This window comes from Cyphomyrmex costatus, unplaced genomic scaffold (assembly GCF_001594065.2).
Source record: "Cyphomyrmex costatus isolate MS0001 unplaced genomic scaffold, Ccosl1.0 scaffold123, whole genome shotgun sequence".
NCBI lineage: Eukaryota > Metazoa > Arthropoda > Insecta > Hymenoptera > Formicidae > Cyphomyrmex > Cyphomyrmex costatus.
Window position 1 is genome coordinate 4,102,340 of NW_017275207.1, and position 22,121 is coordinate 4,124,460.

A 22,121-nucleotide genomic window follows, 5' to 3' on the forward strand; every position below is an offset into this window, starting at 1 on the left:
CCTGCCTTTCACGTTATAGCTGGTCATCCTTTCATATCATCGTGTTTATTTCCCCCCCCCCTCTCTCTCTCTCTCTCTCTCTCTATTTTGGTTGGCTCTTTTATGAAATTGTGTTCTATGATTTATTCAAAGAAATCAGAAGAAACGAAATAAGTGATAAACAATGAACGTAGAGAGAAACGTACGGGATAAACAGGGCAGAATCCAGGCCAGATCAGTAGGGCGAGAGTGGCGATAGAAGCTTTCGGGAAGAAAAGTCTGGTGTATATCGGGTCCCAGCCCAGAACGCCTCGGGAATAACAAGAGATTGGGACGACGAGGAAATTTCATCGCCTGCTCAGGCGATCGATGTGTGTGGCGAGGCTAGGGGATAGAAGAAGGGAAGGAGGCGGTGAAAAAGAGAGCGTGGGGGTAGGGTGAAATCTATCGAATTTTCGAAATACCCGTGCACTCGGCAATGTCGAACCAGACGCCTCCATTTCTCTACAGTTTCTATTTCGCTCTTTCTTTTTTTTGTTTATACCTTACCTCTCCTTCTGGCCACTACTCCTACCTCCCTTCAATTCGACATTTTTCTGCTTATGTCGCTGTCCTTATTTTTACTTGAGCGCCGTCGATTCTACTCATTAATAATTTCCTCTTTTTCAATTTCACAAATATCTAGAAAATATACGTCTATAAGATTTTGGCAAAGAGGCAATTTTCAAAATTTAAAATTATATTTAAAACGACGAGTTTTATTAACTTCTACTTTTTTTTTTGTTTTTTTTTTTTGAAAGATCAACATTTCGAATTTTTGCAATTAGATATCAAAATGGTTAAAATTGAAACATGTTCATTCACACATTGTTGAATAAAATTACATTTTATTTTAAAGTAATATTTTATCCACTGAAAGTAATCTTTTTCTACATTAAGCAAGGATGTCAAGTTTGAATCTGATTAAATTTTAATTTTAAAATGTTAAAGTACAAATAAATTTTTTATTTAATTATATTTTAATGATATTTTTATTTTATATTATGAATTCAATCTCCATTTTTTACTTACGCTTTCAGGGTCACGTTTCCTTGATTGGATCATATCAAAAAAGAACAACTGAAATATTGCTGATCGCACGAAGTTGTTAGACTTCGTTGCGCAGAGGTAGATCATTCTTTTGCCCAAATAATCGAAAATCAGAAGAACTCTCGCGACGATATTTGTCTTCGGGATATCTTCGAACTCTCCTGATTTCTTTCACAGTTTTCTATTGTCCGTTATACTTCGTATGTTTGGCTTCTGACAATCTGATGGCTTCTTTAAGGAATTGTCTTTTGCGAGAAACAGATATCGCCTGTATGATAATCGAATTGAGAAATGTTAAAACTATTGCAATTAATTTTAGATGAACTAATTGTGTTTGATAAAAGAATCTACAGGATTACTATTTTATCTTTTCGTTCCATGTGTTTTAATCTACCGATTTCCAATAACATCAATAACTCACAAATTTTTAGGGCGTAAATGGATATGATAACGATATACCAGTAGATATAAATTAAAGTTAATCTCATACAAGATTGAATTAATACAATAGATTTTCGCCAGCTTATACATTATATAATCACAATTTGCGTACAAGATAAAATATTTAGATAAAATATTATTTAATACATACTGTATATTTAAATACAACAATTAATTAAAGTCTTTAAATTAAAATTTCATTAAGCCATAACATTTCTTTTCATCTTTTATTATTTATTATTTTACGTTGGAATGAAAATTAAAATTCAAAAAATAGAATTTGACACAAGAACGATGAGATGCGTTGAGTATCGGAATGAGAGATATATGTATGTTAAAACGAGTACCGGAAGTGGGAAAGGTGACGCAAACGCATAAGCCGGAATTGTGGCAACGACGTTCTACGGTTGTTGAGAATTTCCAAAAGCAGGAAGACCCCGGATGGCGAATTACATATATTATTCGTTCTCGGGCGAGTTCCGCAAATATTACAGTCGTGATACCGCCGGTCCTTATTCTCTCTTTGTCTCTGTCTGTCTCTCTCGCCCTCTTTCTCCGTCTTTCCCTCTATCGTTAATCCTGCTCGGACTCGCGGATGGATTCCCGCATGCCCACATTCCCAGGGGCCGCCCTGGAGAAATTATGAACGAGACGAAAACCGGAAAAGGAGAGACCGAATGTGTTTCACGTCCGTCATATTCTCGTTTCCGACTGGCGCTAGCACAAGCGTGCGCAATAACGTAGTCAATAATAAAAGAATTGGGGGGATTGTAGAGAGTTTTATTATTATTATTATTAACTTATTTTTTACGGTACTATTATAAATTAAAACACGAAGCACATGACTGACGATACTTGAATAGAGCTTGATATGTTCTTTTTACTTGATGAATGAAACGATAAAAATTGTTTATTGATCGTTTAATCCATTTTTGCGAAGAAGACGTCTTATACGCTTTGTGTCACGAAATTTTCTCCACATTGTCGGTGAATTTCCAAGAGTAATAAGCTTTTCTCGACGTTCGCTGTGCATGCGCGCTATGGGTAGGATAATTAACATGTCGGAAGTGCACGTAGGGGAAAGACGAGGGGTAGGAACGGGCTTAAGGGTGGACGGCATTAGAAAATAAGTTGCCGCGAGTACTCGAAAACCAAGGCGGAAATTGTGTCTGGGACACGTCGCGGCGCACGCTGCTTTTTCCGGCTATCGTTTCCCCCTATATCCGCCGGCATCTCGCCCGACCCAGAGGAATAAATATCGCGGTGGTGCGAGCAAGTTGGAAATGAAAAAGGTGAGGTTGACAGCTACGAGAGTTTCTGTTTCCCATTATAACCGCTTTAAGTTGCGACTTGCAGTCGCGGTTATTGCTCCGTGAGGTAATATTGTGGAGTTCGCTTACGATGCCGGCTTATTGGAAGCGAGACGCACCGCCTCGGCGGAGATATCCACGTGATATCTCTTTATTCGAAAAACGGCTGCGATATCTCTTTATCCGAGAGAAACGGCCGCGACGACTCTTTATTCGTGAAACGTACGCGACGTCTCTTTATATATTCGATACGAAACGGATACGAGACGAGATTTTAGTGAGACGAGAACTGTTCAAAGAACCGACTATCTCCTATAACGTAATCCAACTTTAAAGTATATCTAGAGATATAAATTATGTTTTCTTTCATTCTCTGGTAATTTTGATTGCGATATACATTATTATATATGTATATAATAATAAACACTATATATCTTCAAATATGAAAACTTCTCTTATTTATCTTTATGTACTTGTCCTTTCATTTTATTTTCTCTTTAAAACTTTTAGAATGAAAGCTTACTCTGTAGAGTGAAATTTTACTTTCAGAATCCTATTCTGTAACTCTTAATAACTGTGACGATATCGTTACAGTCGTTAAGAGTTACAGAGTACTGTCCTTAAAGATTCAAAATTGAGCTATTCTTTTTTAAGACTGGCTCAATTTTTACTTCTTAAAGTGAGATTCCACTCCAAAGAATTTAAATAGTTATCACTTTCTTATTTTCTAATGACATATGTGTTTTATTAAAATAGAACCCCGTTTTATTGCTCAGACGCTTAACTTTACGCGGCGTTATGATCCATGTTTGAGAACACGAAATTCGAGGAATATAGCGAGAACGAGTTAGTCTCGGTGATAAATTACGAGACGGCGAGAACTCTTGTCTTGTTTAGGCCGCTATAGCGAGTGCTTCGCAGAAAACGTTTTCTTCTCAGCACGTCGAAAGTTTCGTTGTTGCGAGGCCGCGCCCGCAGTTAAGCCGTGCGGCCATATTCCGCCGGGAGAATTTCCGCGCGACGCGCAAGTTAAGCGAAACTTCTTGCTTTCGTTATCGGGGAGAGAGTACAGTAACCCGGTGACACGGGGGAAATCCTGCGTGGCAGGCTGCCGTCGCGAATTCCAGGCGGAGGCATAAAACCACCCTGTTTCTTGTGAACCATTGTCAAGTGTCGGTCTACCGACTTTTTTCGAGCTTTTTGCCTACCGTATTTCGCCATTCGAGGTGTAAGTAGTGTTATTTTTCTGCATCGGCAATGAAGTTTCTAGTTGATGATGAATTATGAACTGGAAGTGATTAGCTTGAAAAATTGTCAAGTTTCACGTTATTTCGTTCCATTATTTGTGGAGCGATTTTATGCGTGTTTATTTATCATTTCTCGCTCGGAGAGAAAATGCAATTTTTATAGAAATTTTTAATATGAAGTGAAATTTTTAACTCCATATATCGATACAATGTCATTTATTATAAAAAATGAGGTAAAAAGTGATGAGAGAGAGAGAGAGAGAGAGATGTGACTGATTTTTAAATTATTAGATTTAAAGTTATTCTTTAAAATTTACTATTTATCTGATTAAATTTTTTTGCTATTAATTTTAATCATTGACATGTAGTTAGTATATATTTATATTAAACGGTTTTTTTTTTCGAAGAAAAAAAATTGATTATAAAACCAGAAAAGGCTTTAATTTATATGAAAGAGGAAGTGCATGATTTATAATACATGATTCTTGTATAACATTTCGTTTGAACGATTATGTTTCTCAACATAATCGTAAGTCAACTGTACTTTTGCTTTTCCCACATGGGCTATATCGAAGAAATTTATTCTTCTCGCGTGGAGGATATTTTCTGGGATACAGGATGTTTCCCGCGTTAAAACGACGAGTTCTCCCATTATTGGCTGATCCACTCTCGAATCGACCGGTAACTCTGGTAACGTAATACGAAACGGAATAGAGCGGTGATTGGGGAGAGGATCGGGACTGATCGGGACTTAAGTCGCCCAACTACATTCGTCTAACTGAAAACATGCGGAATTTACGATGACTGAACCGGTATTAATGCGAACCTCAGACAGGGTAGACTGATGCTTCATCGTCGCCGGAGATTACGCCCGTAAATAAATCAGCGTAGGAACTTCCCAGCTGATCGTTACGTAATCCGAGTCGATCTTAACCCCGCGCGGTAGTACCTACTTCTCCAGAGCCAAGATTTGCGACATCGTTCCACCTGGGGGATCTTGCCGGGCGATTTGCGACGCGCCACCTCGGCGGTTTGTCTAACCGCCAAAGTACCTTACCTAGCGCATAGAAAGAGTGCGCTTCATCGTGCCGAGATCGCAAAAAAAGACAGCTCTTTCCTCTACGAAGCCAACTGATCACCGATCCCTTGATAAACGTACATCACTATTCTTTTTATATTACGATTACGTTAGCTAACAGGAAAAGCGTTTTGTTTTTGAATTTGATCCAGTCAATAGTAATGAAGTAATTAACCGATTGTGCACACATGCACGTTTAATATGCTCATGAATTATGGAATAATATTGGTAATGTATTTATATAATGACATAAATTTTCTAAGAGTAATATTGAAAACATTTATACAGAGTTGACTCCACATGTCCATATTCGAGAAAGTGAGAGAAGAGAGGAACGTTTTTCATTACATGTTTATTAACAAATAAATACGATTATTTGTGTAATATGATAAGAATACGTACAAACAATTTAAATGTACGATAAAAAACAAATATTTATTTACTGTTTTCTATTATTTTAAAATTATTTGATTGGAACAAAATAAAATTTTGAATGGAAAATTTAACTCTATAATTGGCTTATTAAAATTAATTCTGTTAACGTAATTTATAACAAAATCTTTTTTACGATAATAAACAGTAATAATTTGTTGAAATTAATGATAAAGGAAATTTAATAGTTTATGACGCATATTTTATATAATTTTGTAAAAATATCCTCTGTCGATAGAGATATAAGCAAAGGATAATTAATTTCTTTGACACACACATATATATATATATATATCCTAGCTATCTTTTTTTACCGTCAATATCATTTATTCGACTGAATTTAACAAAGCTTGTTCGTATTAAAATATTATTTTTAAAAAATCAATATTACGTCTAAAGGTAACATCATTTTACGCGATGCTCTCCCTTTCCTACTTCTAAGATCAATTTTATTTCTTGCTTGCATATCACGCTGGTCGTCTCGTGGCTAGCCTTCTGGAATTTATGGAACGTACTAAATGGAAACGGGCCGAGTTTTTCCGCGTTCCCCTTCAATTTTATCGCAACTACTACATGCGCAATATCCATCCAATTTTTTTGACCGATAATTATATAACGAGGAACAAGGACATGAATAGAAGATATGAAGTAGATTTATAATTAAAGTGATTTATATAAATTGCTTGTACGAGTAATATGAAAAGTTTATTCGTAAAGAAATAGTGTTTTGCATCTTTAAAGAACGGAGAAAGATGTAACGATTTTAACCCTCGCGAAAATAAATATTTTAGTAACAAACTACTTTTCGAAATTTATGTTATTTGAAATTTTTATTATAAGATAAATATAAAAATAGCAATAATTTGTGCAAGAAAAATAACGGCCGATCAATTTAATCAAGGTTCTTGAGAGAAATGGTTCTGCAATTATAATTATTTCTCTGCGACCTATATACTTTGATCATTTAGCGGATTATATAAATGTTAAATAAACTAGAGATAGTGTTGATGCAATGACGTGGTTTGTAAATTACAATCCTTTCTCTCGACTTAATTGCAAATTATAAAATTCTCATTGATCATGCAAAGTGGTGAACGTTGCACGTAATAACGATCTATGAATAGTTAATTCAAAGCGACGTCAACATCAGTATAATGACGTTGCAACTAAACTCTACAACTGATTCTTAATTTCTTCTAGTTTCTCAGTTTCTTCTACCACTTAGTGCACAGAAATCATTTCAATTGACCTTTCGTGACATACCCTCGTGAGTTATCCTTTCATGATTCTCATCATCTACGTTTCAGGTTCGATAACAGTCCTCATTAACGGGACTTCGTTTTAACGTTTTTTCTTCGATCCACTAATTTAGCGCTTGATGAATTCTAGAGCTATTAATATATGTTTGATTAAGAGAAATTAACAGTCAGCGTTGATTAAAGGAATATATTTATATTTAATTTTTACGTCTTTGAATTTGTATACGTCGTGAACTTATTAAAGTATTCTTGTTACGGAATTGCGCACTTTTTACTCGCTGACGCTCGTCGTTTTAATTATAAGTTTAAAAGATTTATACAGATAGAAAAATCGTTGGTGGTATTTGTAATTATATAATTACATATTACCATTTTTGGTTGATAATTTTATGTGTATATTTTCTGATTAAACTATAATTATTGTTACTAACATTACAGCGGCAATAACTATAATTACGGTAAAATTATAATTACAATAGCACAAATATCAAAAACTCTAAATTAATTATCGAAAAAATGTAACGATTAAAACAGTCCATTAATACAGTCCTGTTTACTTGAAAGTACCAAATAATTCCCGAAAGAATATACTCGAGCTGGAATTATCTAACTTGATGAAACTAACTTAGTGAAATTAGGTGAGAACTGTTACATATCTCGCGGTTTAATCAATAGCCAATTCGTATTCCAAACGTTCGAGCGCCACCGTTAGGGATTTAATTAAAATTACATGAGTTAACTCATGCTTGCTTCTTTAACGTTCCATCGAACGTACGTACCGACAATAAACGCGAGCCTCTTTCGCAGCAGGCATCAACGAGCAAAGCCTGCATTGTTGGCGTTCCTGGCGGCGATCGGTCGTCACTCGGTTGGCTTAGGTCAGGTTCAGGCGCACCGTGAGTGCTGTGAGTCCAGTGCCCTGTGAGAACCGTTCCGGCCGATAAACCACCTCGTCCGCCGCGCCATGTAGAGGATTCGACGCGGATAGACGTCGTGAGGGTTAGACCGGGTCAACCGAAACGCCGGACACGACAGGACGAACGCACGCGAAGAAGACGGCCGAGCAGCCAGTTAGTTAGCGCTACAGTGCCTTCGCTAGGCCTCTCGACACGTACTATTTCTCTTCTCCCCTCGATCCTGCATCTCTTTTCAACCCACGTTGCTTGCCCATCATTGATGCACAATTCAATTTTAACTCCGGCTGGAAAGTCGACCACGATCGAGCTTACAAAGACGATTTAATTTTCACGTCGCTCCTACAGCGTATGTCTGATAGTCATAGATTGAATGAGAACTGTATGCGGCATGCCGATATCTTGAAAGCTGCGCTTGTGATGAGGAAATTATACGGGCAGCGCGAAGGCTCGATTTGACCACCCGGAAGAAGAGATGATTAGATCGTAACTAAAAAGAGTATTATTAACAGATCTATAAAATATAAATGAACACATTACTAGATATTCTCAAACAATATTTTTTCATCAGCAAAAGGTAAAAACGAGTATCGTGTGTGAAGGAAGAAAGATTTCTGTTTGCAATAATGATAAATTATTGTTTTGATCATTAATAAATTAATGTTTTCGTTTCACCTGACGTTGCTGATCTTTTTGCTCCTCTAATGCTTCACGTGCAAACCTGTTACGGATCATTTTCTATTTACCGCTCTTCTGGTGGTGCTACAACAGCAAACGGGTTGGAGATAAAAGCGGAAGAAAAATTTGAAGACATGATAAGAGCATTTCCACCTAGCAAACGTTACTATACTGCGTTTAACTGTGTAACACACGTACGTGTACGTATACATACGTGGATGTAGTGCGTCTCTTGTATGCTGTAGCAACAGAAACTCCGGAGCTCTGCGTACAATTCCAACGGGCAGTACAGTGGGTAAAAATAAGGAACACAACCAGCTCCACCCACGCGGTTTCCCCGTGAGAGATCGTACGTCAGTCTCATACCAACTGTGAATACAACAACAGTGAGCCGGGCAGGTCCAATTTGCCGTTGCTTGCAGTAGAGGCGGCTGAGTAACACGTAGGGATAGATAGAGGAATGGGAGAGATGGAGGAACAAGGTGGGAGATCAGATCAGCTGCGGCGAACCCGCCGGCGAGAGCGAGTCTGACTACTCGCCGAAAGTCGATTTTCTCGCTAAATCCGATTCCACGTGTAGCCCATCTCACCTCGATTTGTCAAAAGGAATAGTAAAGCTTTTTCTTCTAAAAACCGTAGATGACGCCGACATCATCTCGATCTCTCGATTCTATAATAACGAGTTTTTGAATCATTTAAGAGCAAACTCTGGAGCTTTACTGTGGGTTAATCTCGGATTACTTTAACCGTGAATTTGAGAGTTTAGTATAACTGCATCAAAATCTCAAATAATTAAATTAAATGTATTGAAAAGAACTATTCAAATGCGTATAGATAGAAATTTGATTAAATTAGAAACGATCTTAACAAAGTCGCTTTAACTAACTTTAATAACCCAAGAGACTCTTGATTTTTTTCATGCACGATTATTTGGAATGTTTTTACATCACAGTTGACATTATTATTATTTTTTTTAAATTATTAGCATTTGAGAACATTATAGATTTATTTATAATTTTCTAAAGGAAATAAATATAATAGAAACCAAACAAATTAAATGGAATAAATAGCTTATTATAATATTTAAAAAAATAAAGATTTCAATTAATATAACACTTTTTATTACATACTTTCCATGGAATTGCATATTAAAAGTTCATACAGAATAGTTATTAAAAAAGAGAGAAAATTTGTTTAAACAGTATCTATACAAAATAATATTTTGCAACAATTTACATTTTATCGTTGTTGGGGTAAACTATAAAAATCCTATGTGATTATCGCGATCAAAACAGAAAAACGTTAATTTAAAAAATTGTAAATTAATAATATAAAAGTGTTATAAAAATAATAAAATGTATGTGTTTGATTATAGGAATTAGAAACTGTGACGAAAAGTTGTAATCATATATGGTACTGTTGTATTCCGATTTATCTCGCGAAATTTAATACTTGTATTTTACAATCACTACATTATTCATAAAAATATAGTGTTTCTCCATAACGAAGTTCACAATTATGGCAAAATGGATTAAAAATGTGGTTTCGCTTTTTTTTTTTTTTAATCTGTTCGCGCAGCGCTAGAGCGGTGATAAGTTATCGATTTTGTTATACATTAAATTATCTACTGTACGCTGGTGACGCCTCCATTTGTGTCACGAACAATTATATTATCCTAGCAATTTTTTCTTATAATCGCATGCTGACGAGGGTCGCTTTGTATATCGCGAGATGCTCTTCAAATAGTCAATTTCATGAATAATCTAATTTTTCTGTCTCGGCTCCGCGTCATCCCGCAGCTCCCATTAAACCCGTCTACGATGCGGCTATTCAGCCGATCGGGTCGTTGTACCAACCAGCAGGATAGAAGTAGAATACTAATGTCACTGCTATCGCACATACAGCACTATTATTAACAGTTCCATTGGTGGTAGTATCTCAACGATGCCATAGAAAATCATTCCTTAATTTTCTCTATTACCCATCATCAACGTGTACGTCATAAGAATGGTTCATCAAAAAAATTGGAAAATTTCCGGTTTGTTCATATACAGCCGTACAATACGGTATGTAAAATAAGCTTATTTGTTATTTTGATCCTCGAATACGCAATCGTATTCGTAATAAAGGATTGTCGAGATTTAAATAAAAGTTACATGAAATGAGAAACAAGGAATATTGAATCGAACGTGGAGAGGTAATTTAAAATTAATTATTGTTTGTCCGAAAATTGAATCCGGAAAAAGAAGTACCTATGTGTGAATTGAACGTTGGAAATAAATAGAAAATAAATATAGTACAGAATTTCCAATTGTCATATGCATTTTTAACTCAATAAATAAAGATTTATTATAAGTTAACCCCGAGTGATTAACATCATTGAATTATACAAAAAATTATTGAAATTAATTAGTTTAGTTATTAATTTTTTATTTATTTTCAAACTAAGAAAATAATAAAATAATACACAATGAGCAAAACTCTTTAGACTGGGTACGTTATCTGGAGAACCTTTACGATGTAATAAATTTTAATTAGCGTCATAGCAGCTTGCCTAATAATTAAACAGCAATATATTCCGTTGGTGATATTTCGCGTGTAACGACGGTGGGCGCACTTGCGCTCACTCACGTGATACAGCCCTCAGCAAACACGATCGACATCAATTACGAATAAACTGACGCGTATAATCCGTCATCTCACAGCGGTATTAAATGTGGAAAAATCGGCGCACGGCCGAAGCCTTGAGAGTCGTGCAAATGAAAGTGGGTCGGAAGGCAGAATGCGTGTATAAACGCCAGCGAGTCGGTCGTCGGCGCCGGGTTGGAAAATCGGTCGGAAAGTGTCTCAAGGAAATCGCTGTGGGAGCCAGTAAAACATGTGAGAACGCTGGGAAAAGACGAATGTTACTCAATGTTTGCCGGTGTGGCGCTTGACTACGCGTGCACATTCCCGTGTTGCTTTTTTTTTACGTCCGCCAATATTTCTTATTCGGAATGAACAGGATGAAACAGTCGCTTTGAAAGGTTGGCGTATTAGAATAATTTAATATCCCAGTGACAGGAGGAATACAATTATGTATTCAAAAGTATAAGATTTATGTATACATATATAATGAAAAAGAAAGCAAAAGAGTAATGTTAAAGGATTTACATATTCATTTATAGGAGGAAGTGTTAATATATGAATCATGCTATATAAAAAATTGATTTGTCTCACTTCTGACAATCATGATCTAATATGTGCTTAAGTGTAGATATTTTAAATTTAGCTTATGTTTAATCTGCATAACTTTTGGTTTAAAATAAATAAGAAACTAGAAACTTAAAGTGAACGATACATGTATAAAGTATTCGTCTAGCAACAATGTATCGTTGGCACCCAGCGTTTTAACGATGTAGTCCATTTAGTCTATAGTCCTGTTGAAGTGACCCAGCCGATGCATTATTCGGCGCACGAGCCTCCCTACGAGAGACGAACAGCAAGAATTCGTCGTGAGAACCGCGGGCCCTTATCGGGCTTAGCTGGCGAACACGCCTGAAAGATTTAGCGGATTACGTCGAGTGAATTGCTCGACGAGCATTCGCGGTAAATGTTACATGACGTTCCGTTTTCTCTTGGAGATCCGCAACTTTCGATAAATGGCTCTGCGAACGGGGCGCATTCGCTTGGATATTAAAAAGATGCAACACTGACAGGAGATATGCACCTTAAGGCTATGTTGAGATATTGAGAATTTTTTACTGCTAGTTTATATATCGATCGTTAAATATTATTATATCGTTGAGTAGTTCAGTATCGTAAAGTAAACGAAGTGTTCTGTGTTAATACAGTAATTTTGAAATTTAACTTTTTAAATGTACATAATATTTTTAATTATTCTGATTGTTGTGTTAGAAATAAATTTTTAGAAATAAATAAAAAAGTGAATAATTAATCTGGCTAGTTTCATCTTTATATGTATAATTAATTTTATATTGTATTTATATTAACTTTATATCATTTTATAAAATTTGGAAAATAAAAGTGTTTTGAGGGCATTTATACAATACGTGTGGTTCTAATATTAAGGATATATTTTAGCTTCACAGTTACGGTATTACCTAACTATATTAAAAAGAATTTCTTACGTATGCTAGTCATGCAATATAACCTCAAAAATATCGATAAAATTAGAATTATCTGGTTAGTAGCATCGAACGACGATAATCGATTTAATTTATAGCTATATATACTTGAAATGTGTTGAAAGATATTCTTTTGATATAAAAGTAAACACATTAAAAACTTAAATGTAATATCCTTGGAAGTTTTTTGTTAGTTTCTCGGAGTTTTGTCTGTTGGAGACAAAATGGAGAGAAGTAATACTTTTATATAATTCATTCCCGTACTCTATTAAAACAGTTTATCAATATTCTAAGACTGAATTATACAAACTTTGATCATACTTGTTATATGTAAAGATTGTTGCACGTGTAAAATGAATAAAGAACACGTTGGAATATTAAAATCATATAAATTATTTTTCGTTTTCTCTTTCCTAAAATAACGTATATTGCAGATATCTAAAGGAAAAGTTAAATAAAACTGATAATTATTTATCAACTACAGAAATGTTTATTGAAAGGAGATATTCCAGTTATTTGGCTTTAAACTACAATAATTAACATTCATATATTAACAGTATAAAATATAATTTTAAACAGCAAATAAAACCATTTTGTGTTTGCGCCATTCGAAATTATCCTTTACGCCGCCAGAGCAATACCGAGAATCGAGTTTTGTTTTTGTTTAAGATTATAATTCGTATTAAGATAATATGAATGTTAATTATTGTTAAAAAACAATATAATAAAATGCCAATGTGAACCGACACAAGTTATTAATGTGTATTTTTTATATATATAAAATTTATTCAAAATGAATAGCAAAACGTATACGTTTCGACCCTCGTTCGAGTTCTTTCCAGTACCAAGAAATGATTAAATATAATATAAGAGTTTACATATAATAATAGCACGTACAAAATTATCTTGTTTTTTTAATTATTGTTTAAAGCCAATATGCTATTAATAAAAATTTTTATTGATAAATAATTGTTGATTTTATTTAATTTTTCCCTTAGGAATAGTCGCAATTCTCTCAATTCTCTCACACATCAAAATTATTGAAAACATGTAGTGGTATTTACCTTAAACAGTGTGTGAGTTCTATGGTCACGTGTTATAATGCGACACTAAGCGTATATCGGATGCGGGAAGTGAATTATCACTGCTCTAATGTACTAGAATAGTATTGTTCGTATTTACCCTGTATTCGCAATTCTCCGCTATATATAGAAGATTAATAACTTGTATATAAAAAATATTAACCTTGCAAAATATTGTTATACGTAAAAATTTCGAAATAAAATTTCTAAGCTTTATTTTATTTTTAAAAAAAAAGAGATTATTAAAACTGTCATTACACTTATATTTATTATAATTCTAATAATATAATATACTCTTGACTTCTAAATATACTTTAAATATTTATAGTTATGCAAGAGAAAAAAAATGACTGAAAAAATAATTGTATATGACTGCTTGTTTAGCACTCACTATGTTACAAGAAAAGTAAGCAATACTTACCTAATCTTTTTTATACATGTAGATATAATATTTCAAGAATAAACATTTCGATATATTTTTATCTCAATGTAGCAAAAATTGACGTCTGGTTTCTGTCATATATAGAACAACCATCTATTTGACACCCGAGTGCCGATGTGTAAAATGTCAGCAGTTAAATGGACGCGTTAAATGGAAGACGGATGCTATCGTGCGAAAGCGGCACGCTTTCCTCTGCAGTAGAATTATGTCGATCATCTCGAAGCTGCAATATTTTCGCAGAAATATCGATGCAATAACGTGCTGGAAGGTGAATTGTAGCGCTTTATCATCTGCCATTTTTCGTACAACGGTTTGTAATACATGTGTAGTGAAATGCGAAAACGTACATCTTAAAAGTCTGGAATAGACAATATATTGCGATAAAGTCGCGGGATTTACAAATAGAAATGTTATAATAATATGTAGAAAGGAAATAAAATAATTGTAAATGCACAGTGATTATTAATAAGAGGGAAAAACAATAATTATCAAATTCTTGGACAAAAAAAACAACTTTTTTAAAATAATATCTAGATAATTATAATATAAATAATAATATCTATATAATCATTAATGTTATAAATAATATAATAAGCTATTCCATAACTTAAGTTTTATGTACATAAATAATAAAGCTTTGTATTTTATGTTATTTTTATTTTACATGAATATCTGATAAAATTTTGATGAAAGATTTAACATTGTTAGTTGTTCGAAAAATTTTATATTATTATAATAATATTATAAAATATTTTATAAATATGATATATTTTATTCTACTAAGTTTTTATTTAAAAAGACTTAATCGTAAAGTTTTGCAGAAATTCCTGACAGGATATGCAATAATATTGATATGTCAATCAATAATCACAGCTGTTATCACAAAATTCAGGTGCAAAATGAATGGTTGAAAATATTAAAACACAATAATTCCGCTTTTTCCGGCAGCCTGGCGCGCTACGATCTGAAAATTCAGCAGATGTTTGTTTCCATTGTAGAATTGGCGATTTCCATCTTTGCCGCGTTTTTGATAGCGCCGTGTGTCATGTGCACGTGGACATATAAGTACCGGTTTACGATGCGCCGAAATAACGAGAGGGAGTAAACGAGAGAAACGGAGTTGCGGGGGAAGCAGGAGGATGAAAAAAATACGTTGAGAGGCGATCGTGCACATACCTACCGACCCGTAACACACGACACGTTTTGTCCAAACTTGGCGAGGACGTACTTTCACGCTGCACGCGCATCGCACGCGCTTTCACAAAAGCCTACAAACAGTGACGAACGACAGACCTGTCTCACGCGGATGGTTCCTTTTTTCTTTTTTTTTTTTTTAATTTAAGCGAAAGTTCCATTCAGCACATCTGATACAATCAATAAAATGACTCACAACGTGATCCTTTTTCGGAACCAATGCCATATAAAATTTAGATTATTTTATTAATTTTAATATTAAATTTTTTTAATTTAGATTTATGTGAAGAGAAATGTTGAATGCTTCAAATTTGAAAAAAAAAAGAAAATCGATTTTAATACCAGTCCAAATTATTTGCCAGACAAGCTTCCAATCGATAATTAATATAGTCTAAATTTAATTACAGAATTGTTGATTCGGAAAAGAATTGAAATATTTGCCCGATCGTATCAGATGTCAACGGTCGTGATAATCGAAAATAATTTCCGTCGGACGATCTGCGAAATGTTGCTTTAATTCATGTGTCCTCTTTGCTCGCGTGTCGCGTTCAAACGTGAATATCGTGTTATAAACTGCATTGTGTTGCCGGCAAGCGTATCAAATATTCACGGGGCTTGTATTTATGAAACGCTCATGAAATTTATATTGTTGCTTTGTGCGATGCGATGTATGTGCGCGCACGCGTGCGTGTGTATGTAAATATCACGTTACTGTGCACTTTGCAGTCATTTCTCAAAACATGACGCAGTTATCGTGGCCACTGGGAAGCTGTCAAAATAGAGCTAAAGTAAATCTATTTTGAATATAACTTTTTTATAAGTGATTCTAGGATGACGATAAATTTGCGCGACAGCGCTGTCACTGATTAGACCGTTTGTACATCGGAGGTTATGAAAAGTCGCACAAATAGCAGCAAGTCGCTTTTACGACCCACTTTCGTTGTTTAATCATTTAATCATTAGAAATTTAGTTTCTGCAGCTAACGTGAAAAATTGCTTCTGCGCGATCAATAATTGTATAGAAAACGCGGTCTCGAGTATTACGCGATTTAGATTCCTCTGAATTCTCTGTTATATTTCTGGTAAAAATGTAAAAAAAAGTTTTTTTTTAAAGATGTCATTAAAAAGTAAAACGCTTTAGTGAGCTTTAATAATAAAAGAAATCGATATTACATTTTGGAAAATAATAAATAATAGACACTCGCATATTTTGTCCGAGATTGCTATTTCTATAAAAGTAAAGGCTAATTTTGTTTAATTTGCTCAAGCAAGTTAATATTTAACGTTAAGTGGCTTCACAATTAGGGCGGCATTTTAAATGTCACTGAAATAAATTCGAGCGACGTCGCCGTCGTTGAAAAAAATACTACCTTGCTACCGACAGTACTTACAATGTCACTTTGCGCTAATTCTTACGACTGGAAGCAAATATAGATTTGCCCCGTAGCGATCGTTAGTAAAATTGCCGTTAAAAATTTTTTCGCAGAAGAAACTTCGTTGCGGGACACTAATGGTGGGTAATCAAACGTTAACGTTATAAATCCGCATAATGACGTCGTTAAAAATGAGATCGGCTCACGATGCGAGAATGTGCATAAAAGCAGCTGCCGACTGCGTCACGCTAAATGAAAGCCACCCGTGAAAATCGTGTCATTCCATTAAAGCAGCGGGACGCGCACGGTTCACCGCATACGGCGCGTAGTAATTCGAAAAATCGAAGCGAGATTTAATTAACTCAGGATCGGGAGTAAAGCTATCGATTCCAATGCCGTTGTTTATGAGGTCTATTATGATTTGGTTGACCAATTTCCAATTAAATTAACTTTTTTTCCTATTAAAATGATAATGGCTATAATTAAACAAATTAAATGAGCGCCATGTTGCATAAGGGATGATCGCATTATGGGCTAATATAAAGTAATATCAACTGGATTATAGCATTTGGATGTAATGATAAGCGTATAACTATAGTTTCAATATGTAACTTGAAAAGTAATAAAAACAAGAAAATGAACAAATCAGGATTAATTAGAATAGTTACCATGATGAAAATGATAGAAAGCTTACTTTAAAATAAATAATAGTTGTATGTCGCGACTACGATTTATCATAATATATCACGTATATACGCAGACTAATAGTATCGTTTGTATTCAAATCATACGTATAAAGTCGTAAAACAAAAAGGGAAATTAAATTGTCAGAGCCTCTTACGAGGCGTTAATGCATTGCGCGAAAATAATAAAACGAGTGACGCGATTAAAATAAGGATTACGCGCGCACAGACATGTGTGTGAAGAAAAAAAAAATTTAACATACTAAAACTTGAAAAACGAGTAGGTACAAAAATTAATGCGGTTGGCCGCTCTTTAAAAAACTTGAAAAAGCGGAGTGTTTAACAGAAATACCTCGTTATATCGGAACTGCGTTAGAATTGAGCCCTCCAGAGGTGAGAAAATGTATGTGCGACACAGGGGGTTTTTACCCCAGGTACTATCTCATTACAACGTATGCACGCATGCACGCACGCACGCATGTGCGCATTCGATCACGCCGTTGTGTCGTTGTAGCGACAATCACGTCACTCGCGAGGGTACGACTCGCCGGACGTTGGACACGTGAGGTAATTCTAAAAATCCGAACGAAATTTAATTAAACCCGGGGATGCGGAGCTGACCTCTCGTTAATTCGGTCGCGTCATTGCGTTCGCGTCCGCGCGTCGCCGCCGCGTGGATCGCGCCCTGCATCGCTTTATACAAAATGTACCGGGCGATGTCTCGAAAACGATTTCCCATACCAAATTACCTTTTTCGGATCTATTTGCAACTTAAAAGCCTCTCAAACCGCTCGCAGCTGAAATTTACATCGCTAGCACTATCGACTATTTCGCCGTTATTCACCCGTTTACGAAAAACCTGCCGTAATTGGAAACGCCGAGGCGGAAAGGGAGAGACGCGTTGTATAACGAAGTGAAAATACTACGGTGTAGTTGTGCACTCTTGCAAAAATATTCGTGAATTGTTACAATTATTTCAGACCGCAAAGCGGATTACAAATTGGTTACGTATCCGAAAACATTACGGACAATAAATTTCTGCACTTGTGAAATGTTCGAATGATCGATATTCAACAATATCGTCGCGTATTTATGGCACGAATATTATGTACTCAACAATTATAATAAAATAGAATAATTAGAGCATTATTAATATATACCTATTAATCTCATTTATACGTCGTATCACTTTATCAGTAAATATCTGTCGAATGAATATAAAATTTAATTTTGTATTCTCTTATTTGTTGAATACACTTGAAATTTAGACGTGTGTTTTGTGAAATCAATTTTATTATTTTGGATGAATCAAAATCGTAAAACGTTTTATTACACTGAAAGAAAAGATTGGCTGCTGCAGCAAATTAGATGGTAAAATATGGCATAAGTAGCATTTTTAATTAGCTGCTGCTGCTGCTACCAATTAAAAATGCTATGCCGTATTCAGTCGATCTTTTTTTCAGTATACTTCTTGTATTATATACCTTGTACAGATCTAGTTTCCACCAAAGTACTAAATATAGCACAGAATTAAATTTAAATCGGTAGAAATGTGCTCTTCGTTCCCGCTACAAGTCTTTACGTCCAATGGAAACAATATTCTATATGTCTATATAAATTTTTGCACCGAATTGAAGGTTTTTGTTTGGTAGTGGAAACTAAACCAAAGTAAAAGAAATTGACTCGAATATTTTCCATGTGATAAAAGATATAAATTACTATGAGCTGAGGTATTGTAATGATTTGATAAATTTGAGCTCTCATGCATGCATATGGCATTAGCGTGCGAGAGAGAGAGAGAGAGAGAGAGAAACAAAAAAAGAGATAAATGTAATCTTCTTTATTATATCATAAAATTAAGAATACTGTCGTTAGTTTTTATATGGCACATTTTCTACATTCAACATATACAAGAAAACGAACTTAAAGAAACATTGTAAAAAGAAGAAAACATTTTCTGAGAGATAGAGGATTGATAATTATACCGTACTCATACATGTTCACACCACCCTCACGTACATGAAGCGCGCGAAGCGTCGGCCTTGCATGTCGCTCGGGCATCACCAATGTCGGCGGCGTGGTATCGCCAAAAATAGCCGACCGATTGTGGCATCGGCACGCACGGATAGGCCCGTGTACCCTAATATACGAGACGCGACCTTTACTGCTCGGCTCGATTCCCTTTTTATCGATGGAATTCGCTTTCGAGCGAAAGCTTGAAATTCCAGCGGTAGCGCGGAACCGGTTCCAGTCCGGGGAACGAAGACGAACCCCGTAAAACGAAGGAAGCAGGAGGTGGGTACATAATACGGTGGGCGCGATCTCGTCGTTTCTTCCAACTCTTTCGTCTTTCTCCTTCGTTACGAGATTAAATTGGTTTTTCTCGCAACCAATAAATCTACGTGACCGCGCGCGATGCGCGCTAGCGCGATCGCGCAGCTTTTCTATACGAGATCATACGTGAGAACGAGCGACAAATCGCCTCGATTAGCGGTATTAGCGCTTCGCTAATCTGGCGATGTTGCTGGCGCGACTTTTGCGGTAGCAGCGACAAACGTGACAAGAGGAGAGGGGGGGGGGGAGAGAGGGAAGCTATATATAGAGGGTGTCACACACAATATTAACGGGCCGAGTCCCGTATTGCCGCTCCGCAATATACAATTAATTAGCCGCGTATACTAGAGATTACACTCTGTTCCGCAATGATCAGAGCAGAGAGAGAAGGCCGTTATGTACACCGGGATGAGATCTCAAGAGCAATAAGTAAATAAATGTAAATCGTAGGCGCGATAGTGGTCGAATGGAAAATTGCTGTTGTACGTAAAAAGTTACGTATTTTTATTCAAGAATGAGCAGTAAATAAATGATAACGAATAGACGATAGAGATCATTATCGCCATTTGAATTGGAAAAAAAACTCAATTTTTGGAAATACTCGCAATCATATCGTAATTTAATCATATCGAAAATTTCTATAGCTGATCTTTATTTTCAATTTTTATATTGTTGATATGTTTGGCATGATGTTATTGATAGTTTAATTAATACGCTAAATGGAGAGAATAGGAAGAGAAAGAAATTGCTTTATCATTTATTCTCTGAATCCTTTTTTCAAATATTAATTATGTATTTTTAATAAAAAGAATATTGTGTTATCAAGATAGCAAGATATCTCTTGTCCATTCTTTCGCGTTTTCCTGCAATTTCAAATATAAGTTAGCTCTCGCGTAGATAGGGTATACAGGAAACATTAAACAATTACGAAAGTTGAGGAACGCATCGTATGCGGCTACGTTTGGAACCGTGTACCGCGGTATTTCTGCGTTAATGGAACGGTCGGTACAGCAATCGCTCTTAAGCAATTTTACGGTACAATTTTAATTGGCTCTCGCCGGCCTATGTGCGGATTGCATAAATTACTATTCTCGCGTTATACGTATGAGTTATACAAGTGCGTTTTAATTTACGACCCAAACGATTAATGTGCTACATCGCATCGCGCTTCCGATAAAATCACGTTCGTTGGATAATCTCATGAAAAACTAGCCAATGTAATATAGAGCTTATAAATATGTGATTATAATGACACAGAAATAAAAATATCTATATTAATATGAATAATATGTACGTGTGTATGTGCTGATTATATATGCTAAAATATTTCACATAATGTTACGAGAATAAGTATAAGTATGCAAAAACGAAAGGTGTAAAATAATCTACCATTTCATCTGGACTAGAAAAATTTTTCGAGATGTATCCTCATGAGCCATAATTAATATCTGTTAATTAGCAATAGAGCAACGAGAGAATTGGTTAGTTATGTTTGCCAATTGCCGAAAATAATATTAATGATATTAATTTAATCTCAAACGTATATTGGACTCAACTCATTTTACAAAGTTGGCGATTTAATGAAAGTTATAAATTGCAAATATAAATGTACAAGGTTTAGAAAACGACGTGCCGCGACCAGAGGTACACCGATCAACTTTTTATTTAAAAAAAAAAAAAAAAAAAAAAAAAACAGAGTTCAGATTTGTCACTGCAGAGGAAGCGTGTGGAAGTTGTAACTTGCAGGATACCTCGCGTGTGCACGATAATATTGTAGCAGGCGTATGACCTACGCGATAGTATTTAAACATTATACGAGGCGAGTTATAGGACGGCTCGATGGCGAGAGCTCTTGCGCTGAGAGGGGACTGCGGTGAGGACGAAGCCGATGCTGAAACTAGCCTGCCGGAACGATGCGTCGTCTCGTTGCGGGATCGTTTCACCGGCAGGCAATGTTCGGCCAATAAATCTGCACCTCCGTATACGCGCTTAATCGCGATCGTTTTGCACGCGCCTGCCGCGGCATATGCGGTTGCATATACGCTTATGGGATGCAACGACAAAATGCGTCTCTCTACTCGCGGCAATACACACGCGTTGCATGGAACAGCGTTCTCCGCGTTGTAATTACGATATATGTCACTATAATTTGCGACCCACGCAATTTTTCGTAAATTATTACAGCAAACTCACAGATATTTGATTCGTCATTTTTCAAATCGACTGTTTTTCTCTACGACGGAGATAATTATTCTGTCTTACCTAAATATATATAATCATTCCCCTCAGTGGGTTATTCTATTAATTATATTTTCTACAATCTTTACAATGTTCCCAATGTGTGGTTGTGTTTTAGAAAATATTTCCTTACACGTCTATGTGTAAATAAACAAGAATAATTTATGCATAGAATGTAAAAAGGTTCTTTTCTTGTTCGGCTCTTTAATTGTACATAGTCT

At 35.4% G+C, this 22,121-nt stretch overlaps 1 protein-coding gene across 1 annotated transcript in view; it reads left to right on the forward strand.

Moving 5' to 3' along the window:
* The window catches only part of PlexA (plexin A), a 138,372-nt gene that overhangs the window by 79,358 nt on the left and 36,893 nt on the right, over nucleotides 1-22,121 (forward strand). The window lies entirely within an intron of this gene.